Source organism: Salvelinus namaycush, unplaced genomic scaffold, assembly GCF_016432855.1.
Source record: "Salvelinus namaycush isolate Seneca unplaced genomic scaffold, SaNama_1.0 Scaffold2115, whole genome shotgun sequence".
NCBI classification, from domain to species: domain Eukaryota; kingdom Metazoa; phylum Chordata; class Actinopteri; order Salmoniformes; family Salmonidae; genus Salvelinus; species Salvelinus namaycush.
The window spans coordinates 1,223-10,000 of NW_024058915.1; positions in this window are offsets into that span (position 1 = coordinate 1,223).

Below are 8,778 nucleotides of genomic sequence, written 5' to 3' on the forward strand. Positions count from 1 at the left end.
GAAGCTTCTGATAGGCTAATTGACATCATTTGAGTCAATTGGAGGTGTACCTGTGGATGTATTTCAAGGCCTACCTTCAAACTCAGTGCCTCTTTGTTTGACATCATGGGAAAATCAAAAGAAATCAGCCAAGACCTCCGAAATAAAATTGTAGACCTCCACACGTCTGGTTCATCCTTGGAAGAAATTTCAAAAACGCCTGAAGGTACCATGTTCATCTGTACAAACAATAGTATGCAAGTATAAACACCATTGGACCAAGCAGCCGTCATACCGCTCAGGAAGGAGATGCGTTCTGTCTCCTAGAGATGAACGTACTTTGGTGCGAAAAGTACAAATCAATCCCAGAACAACAGCAAAGGACCTTGTGAAGATGCTTGAGGAAACAGGTGCAAAAGTATCTATATCCACAGTAAAACGAGTCCTATATCGACATAACCTGAAAGGCCACTCAGCAAGGAAGAAGCCACTGCTCCAAAACCTCCATAAAAAAGCCAGACTACAGTTTGCAACTGCACATGGGGACCAAGATTGTACTTTTTGGAGAAATGTCCCCTGGTCTGATGAAACAAAAATGTAACTGTTTGGTCATAATAACCATCGTTATGTTTGGAAGAAAAAGGGGGAGGCTTGCAAGCCAAAGAACACCATCCCAACTATGAAGCACGGGGGTGGCAGCATCATGTTATGGGGATGCTTTGCTGCAGGAGGGTCTGGTGCACTTCACAAAATAGATGGCATAATGAGGTAGGAAAATTATGTGGATATATTGAAGCAACATCTCAAGACATCAGTCAGGAAGTTAAAGCTTGGTCGCAAATGGGTCTTCCAAATGGACAATGACCCCAAGCATACTTCCAAAATGTTGTGGCAAAATGGCTTAAGGACAACAAAGTCAAGTTATTGGAGTGGCTATCACAAATCCCTGACCTCAATCCTATAGAAAATTTGTGGGCAGAACTGAAAAAGCTTGTGCGAGCAACCTGACTCAGTTGGCTTCTGATTAAATTCAATTTTCACAGAACCGTTTGTTGCAATTTCGATGAGTTTCTCTTGTTCAGATATCGGTGAGTAGACTGGAGGCAGGGCATGAAAGGGATAACGAATCCAGTTGTTTGTGTCATCCGTTTCGGGAAAGTACCTGCGTAATTGCGTACCCAACTCACTCAGGTGCTTCGCTATATCACATTTGGCATTGTCCGTAAGCTTGAGTTCATTTGCACACAAATCATACAATGATGGAAAGACCTGTGTGTTGTCCTTGTTAATGCAGACGGAGAAGAGCTCCAACTTCTTAATCATAGCCTCAATTTTGTTGCGCACATTGAATATAGTTGCGGAGAGTCCCTGTAATCCTAGATTCAGATCATTCAGGCGAGAAAAAACATCACTCAGACAGGCCAGTCTTGTGAGAAACTCGTCATCATGCAAGCGGTCAGACAAGTGAAAATTATGGTCAGTAAAGAAAAGCTTGTCTCTCAATTTAAAAACAATGTGTCAATACTTTGCCCCTTGATAACCAGCGCACTTCTGTATGTTGTAAAAGCGTTACATGGCCGCTGTTCATATCATTGCAGCTCATAAAATACACGAGAGTTCAGGGGCCTTGCTTTAACAAAGTTAACCATTTTCACTGTAGTGTCCAAAACATCTTTCAAGCTGTCAGGCATTTCCTTGTCAGCAAGAGCCTCTCGGTGGATGCTGCAGTGTACCCAAGTGGCGTCGGGAGCAACTGCTTGCACGCGCCTTACCACTCCACTATGTCTCCCTGTCATGGCTTTTGCGCCATCAGTACAGATACCAACACATCTTGACCACCAAAGTCCATTTGATGTCACAAAGCTGTCCAGTACTTTAAAAATATCCTCTCCTGTTGTCCTGGTTTCCAGTGGTTTGCAGAAGAGGATGTCTTCCTTAATTGACCCCCCCATAAACGTAACGGACATATACCAGTAGCTGTGCCAGGCCTGCCACGTCTGTTGACTCATCCAGCTGTAACGCATATAATTCACTGGCTTGTATGCGATGCAGTAACTTTTTCAAAACATCTCCTGCCATGTCACTGATGCGTCGTGAAACAGTGTTGTTTGATGAAGGCATTGTCTGTATAGTTTTTTGGCCTTTTCCCCCAGCATTGTCCCAGCCATATCCGCAACAATAGGAATAATTAAGTCCTCCACAATAGTATGGGGCCTGTCTGTCCTAGCCAGTCTGTAGCTCACCATATAAGACACTTCTAGCCCCTTCTTATTAATGGTATCTGTTGCTTTTATACATGTCTTACCACTCGAAGTCGTCTTAATTCTCACTCAAAAAACTCCCGTGGCTTATTTTTAAAATTGGCATGTTTTGTTTCTAAATGTCTGCGCAAGAGTGAAGGTTTCATCGAGTTGTGAGATAGTACTTTAGCACATATTACACACTGTGGCTGAGGAAAGGCACTACTCCCAATATAAGAGTGAAGGTTTCATCGAGTTGTGAGATAGTACTTTAGCACATATTACACACTGTGGCTGAGGAAAGGCACTACTCCCAATATAAGAGTGAAGGTTTCATCGAGTTGTGAGATAGTACTTTTGCACATATTACACACTGTGGCTGAGGAAAGGCACTACTCCCAATATAAGAGTGAAGGTTTCATCGAGTTGTGAGATAGTACTTTATCACGTATAACACACTGTGGCTGAGGAAAGGCACTAGTCCCAATATAAGTGAACTCCAAATCAATGTAGTTCTCATCATATTTGCGCCTCTTCGATGGTCCAACGTCCCTGTCTGTTGTTCGGTGCTTTCCCGGGTAAGGGGGCAGTAGCTCTTCGGCTGCATCAGATTCACAACTGTCAGTGTCCATGCTAGCTGGGCTAACAACAAATCTGGAATTACTGATACTAGCATTTGATGTGCTCGTGGAAGCAGAACAACTTGTGTCGTCGACAGGTGCAGGTGTAGTACTGCTGGTAGTAGCAGTACTACCAGTAGAGCTGGTATGTGTCTCTATGGACATATGGACCGAGAGAGTAACGGTTAATGTGATTGGATGTTAATTATTTGACTAGGCTTCCTGTATTTGACATTGTTTTGTTATTTCGCTGAACACCAGATGGTTAAATAAAACATTTGGCTGTGAAACGAGGCTACTTGTTTAAAAAAAATGTGGCGTACCCTCGACGGCATTGCACGTACCCCCATACCCCAGTTTGGGAATACCTGCGTCAAAAGTCAGTTTGTCAAATTTCTGCCCTGCTGGAGTGGTGTAAAGCTCACTGCCATTGGACTCTGAAGCAGTGGAAACACATTCTCTGGGGTGATGAATCCCGCTTCACCATCTGGCAGTCCGACGGACGAATCTGGGTTTGGTGGATGCCAGGAGAACACTACCTGCCCGAATGCATAGTGCCAACTGTAAAGTTTGGTGGAGGAGGAATAAAGGTCTGGGGCTGTTTTTCATAGTTCGGGCCCCTTAGTTCCAGTGAAGGGACATCTTATCGCTACAACATACAATGACATTCTAGACAATTCTGTGCTTCCAACTCTGTTGCAACAGTTTGGGGCCCTTTCTTGTTTCAGCATGACAGTGCACAAAGCGAGGTCCATAGAGAAATAGTTTGTCGAGATCTGTGTGGAAGAACTTGACTGGCCAGCACAGAGCCCTGACCACATCGAACACCTTTGGGATGAATTGGAACGCCGACTGCGAGCCAGGCCTAATCACCCAACATCAGTGCCCGGCCTCACTAATGCTCTTGTAGCTGAATGGAAGCAAGTCCCGACAGCAATGTTCCAACATCTAGTGGAAAGCCTTCCCAGAAGAGTGGAGGCTGTTACAGCAGCAAAGGGGGGACCAACTCCATATTAATGCCCATGATTTGGAATGAGATGTTCGACTAGCAGGTGTCCAGATACTTTTGGTCATGTAGTGTATATTTTTATAGTTGCTCAAACACTATACTTCATAGACAATGCTTTGGTAACAGTGGCAAAGCATTTATTGAATTGAATTGCCAGATGGACAGACAGAGAAACAGAGAACGACAGACATTTTCGTAAGTTAGAGCTAGAGATATCTGTTTTTTCATGGGCTGAGTCTCAATCCACCACATCCGTCTATGTTGGACTTCCTCATCTGCAGTGAAAGGTGGCCAACCTACAGCGGTAGACCACGAGACATCCCGACAATCGGTCTTCTCATGAAAACGTCTGTAGTGTCCAAACTTTTGACATCCCGCTCTTTTAAACAACGGACAATTTAAAGAACGGACATCCCTCTCTCTTAAAGATAACATCTCCTTTATACAAAAAGGAAAATATTTCCCCCCAGTTAATCATAGACAGACAGACTTTATAAAAACAGGAAGTCATTGTAATTAAAACATCAACTCCTGCAGGCATGGATCCACCTGGTTCTGTACTGACGCCGAGGTCTGTGTGTTACTGAAGCCTTCGGACCTCCTCCACGTCTGTTTCCTCTGGGGGGTTAAGAGCCAGCCTGTCACACACACACACACACACACACACACACACACACACACACACACACACACACACACACACACACACACACACACACACACACACACACACACACACACACACACACACACTGAGTTACTCTGCAGCTTCAGCGAAACACACACAAACACACACACACAGTGTCACGTACCTCTCACTCCTGTCCCTCTGCCTGGGCTTGTAGAGGAGCGAGACTGTTTCCCTCTGTCACATACACACAAACACACACACACATACAGAGACATACACGGACACACACGGACACACAAAGACAAATACACATACACAGAGGTTTATGTTATTCTGTCTGGAGCCCTAAAGCCTTGCATAAGCTTTGCACCCAGCAGGCAAACAGGGTCATGTGACCTGAACATTCAGTGATCACATGTGCTGTACGTTGTGGTAGTGTGTTCGTGTGTGTGTACTTTAGTGCTATTCTTGTGAGGACCAAAAGTCCTCACAAAAGTCCTCACAAGAATAGTAAACCAAGAAAAAATATATATATTTTAGGCTTAGGGGGTTAGGGTTAGAATTAGGGTTAGGTTTAAGGTTAGGTTTAGGGTTCGGGAAAATAGGATTTTGAATGGGAATCAATTGTTGGTCGCCAAAAAGTCCTCACAAGTATAGTAATACCACACTGTGTGTGTGTGTGTGTTTCACCTGGATCCTCTTCTTCCTCTGTTGATGTAGCATGTTGATGGTCTCCTCTCTCTGTCTGGCCTACAACACACACACCTCAGGGGTAAAAAGGGAACTACATCGCCTTCAGGAAGTATTCTCACACCTTCACTTTTTCCTACTTTTGTTGTTAAAGCCTGAATTTAAAATTGATTAAACTTAGATTTTTTTTTTGTCACTGGTCTACACACAATACCCCATATTTTCAAAGTAGAATAAAAAAAAAAAAAATTTCAACATTTTTACAAATTCATAAAAAATGTAAAGCTGAAATGTCTTGACTCAATAAGAATTAAGTTCCTTTTGTTATAGCAAGACTAAATAAGTTCAGGAGCAAAAATGTGCAAAACAATTCACATAATAAGTTGCATGGACTCTGTTTGCAATAATAGTGTTTAACCCCCAAGGTCGATGTCCACAACCCCCCGCGAAAATCTAATTAGCATAATAAATTATGTTCTGCCTGCGGCTATGGAACCCTGACCTGTCCACCGGACGTGCTACCTGTCCCAGACCTTCTGTTTTCAACTCTCTAGAGACCGCAGGAGCGGTAGAGATACTCTTAATAATCGGTTATGAAAAGCCAACTGACATTTACTCCTGATTTATTATTTGTGAACATTTATGAACATTTGAACATCTTGGCCATGTTCTGTTATAATCTCCACCCAGCACAGCCAGAAGAGGACTGGCCACCCCTCATAGCCTGGTTCCTCTCTAGGTTTCTTCCTAGGTTTTGGCCTTTCTTAGGGAGTTTTTCCTAGCCGCCGTGCTTCTACACCTGCATTGCTTGCTGTTTGGGGTTTTAGGCTGGGTTTCTGTACAGCACTTCGAGATATTAGCTGATGTACGAAGGGCTATATAAAATAAACTTGATGAAACTTGATAATAAATAAATCTCCATCAAAATCTGTCAGTTTAAGCTGGAGATATATGGTTTTTATGCTTTCGATGTGTCTCAATCCACCTCATCCTCCTACATCTGCAGTGAAAGAACTAGAGCGATGCTTGTCAGACCATGAGTTGTAGGTAGGTACTTCTAGGTAGAGATGCAAAGAAAAAGCCATATCTCAGACTGGCCAATAAAAGATTAAGATGGGCAAAAGAACACAGACACTGGACAGAGGAACTCTGCCTAGAAGGCCAGCATCCCGGAATCGCCTCTTCACTGTTGACGTTGAGACTGGTGTTTTGCGGGTACTATTTAATGAAGCTGTTGAGGACTTGTGAGGAGTCTGTTTCACAAACTAGACACTCTAATGTACTTGTCCTCTTGCTCAGTTGTGCACCAGGGCCTCCCACTCCTCTTTCTATTCTGGTTAGAGCCAGTTTGCGCTGTTCTGTGAAGGGAGTAGTACACAGCGTTGTACGAGATATTCAGTTTCTTGGCAATTTCTCGCATGGAATAGCCTTCATTTCTCAGAACAAGAATAGACTGACAAGTTTCAGAGGAAAGGTCTTTGTTTCTGACCATTTTGAGCCTGTAATCGAACCCACAAATGCTGATGCTCCAGATACTCAACTAGTCTAAAGAAGGCCAGTTTTATTGCTTCTTTAATCAGAACAACAGTTTTCAGCTGTGCTAACATAATTGCAAAAGGGTTTTCTAATGATAAATTAGCCTTTTAAAATGATAAACTTGGATTAGCTAACACAACGTGCCATTGGAACACAGGAGTGATGGTTGCTGATAATGGGCCTCTGTACGCCTATGTAGATATTCCATTAAAGAAATCTGCCGTTTCCAGCTACAATAGTCATTTACAACATTAACAATGTCTACACTGTATTTCTGATCAATTTGATGTTATTTCAATGGACAAAAAAAATTGCTATTCTTTCAAAAACAAGGACATTTCTAAGTGACCCCAAACGTTTGAACGGTAGTGTATGTAAATGTGATATTTCAGTTTTTTAAATTTGTAATACATTTGCAAAAGATGTCTAAAAACCTGTTCTTGCTTTGTCATTATGGGGTATTGTGATGTCATTATGGGGTATTGTGATGTCATTATGGGGTATTGTGATGTCATTATGGGGTATTGTGATGTCATTATGGGGTATTGTGTGTAGATTGATGAGGGGAAAACCCTATTTAATCTAATTTTACAATAAGGCTGTAACGTAACAAAAATAAAGCTCTGAACCAGTTTGATGAAGTGATCTCTCTTTTACTTTGAGCCAGGAGAGATGTACATGCATATTATTAATGTTAGCTTTCTGTGTACTTTAAGGGCCAGCCGCGTTGCCCTGTTCTGAGACAGTTGTAATTTTCCCAAGTCCCTCTTTAAGTCCCACCACCTGACCACACTACTGAACAGTAGTCCAGGTGCGACAAAACTAGAGCCTGTAGGACCTGCCTTGTTGATAGTCTTGTTTAAAAGGCAGAGTAGGGCTTAATTATGGACAAACTTCTCCCCATTTTAGCTACTGTTACATCAATATGTTTTTGACCAAGACAGTTTACAATCCAGGGTTACTCCAAGCACTTTAGTCACCTCAATTTGCTCAATTTCCACATTACTCATTATGAGATGTAGTTGAAGTTTAGTGAATGATTTGTCCCAAATACAATGCTTTTAGTTTTGGAAATATTTAGGACTAACTTATTCCTTGCCACCCATTCTGAAACTAACTGCAGCTCTTTGTTAAGTGTTGCAGTCATTTTAGTCGCTGTAGTAGCTGACGTGTTGAGTCATCCGCATACATAGACACTCTGGCTTTACTCAATGTCAGTGGCATGTCGTTAGTAAAGATTTTTAAAAAGTAAGGGGCCTAGACAGCTGCCCTGGGGAATGCCTGATTCTACCTGGATTATGTTGGAGAGGCTTCCATTAAAGAACACCCTCTGTGTTCTGTTAGACAGGTAACTCTTTATCCACAATATAGCAGGGGGTGTAAAGCCATAACACATTATAGCAGGGGGTGTAAAGCCATAACACATTATAGCAGGGGGTGTAAAGCCATAACACAATATAGCAGGGGGTGTAAAGCCATAACACATTATAGCAGGGGGTGTAAAGCCATAACACAATATAGCAGGGGGTGTAAAGCCATAACACATTATAGCAGGGGGTGTAAAGCCATAACACATTATAGCAGGGGGTGTAAAGCCATAACACATTATAGCAGGGGGTGTAAAGCCATAACACAATATAGCAGGGGGTGTAAAGCCATAACACATTATAGCAGGGGGTGTAAAGCCATAGCACATTATAGCAGGGGGTGTAAAGCCATAACACAATATAGCAGGGGGTGTAAAGCCATAACACATACGTTTTTCCAGCAGCAGACTATGATCGATAATGTTAAAAGCCGCACTGTAGTCTAACAAAACAGACCCCACAAACTGTTTATTATCAATTTCTCTCAGCCAATCATAAGTCATTTGTGTAAGTGCTGTGCTTGTTGAATGTCCCTCCCTATAAGTGTGCCGAAAGTCTGTTGTCAATTTGTTTACTGTAAAATAGCATTGCATCTGTTCAAACACCATTTTTTCCAGAAGTTGACCAAGGTTTGGTAACAGGCTGATTAATAAAAACACATTTGACCTTTTTTGTAGTTAATAAATCCAATGTGAAACGTGATAAC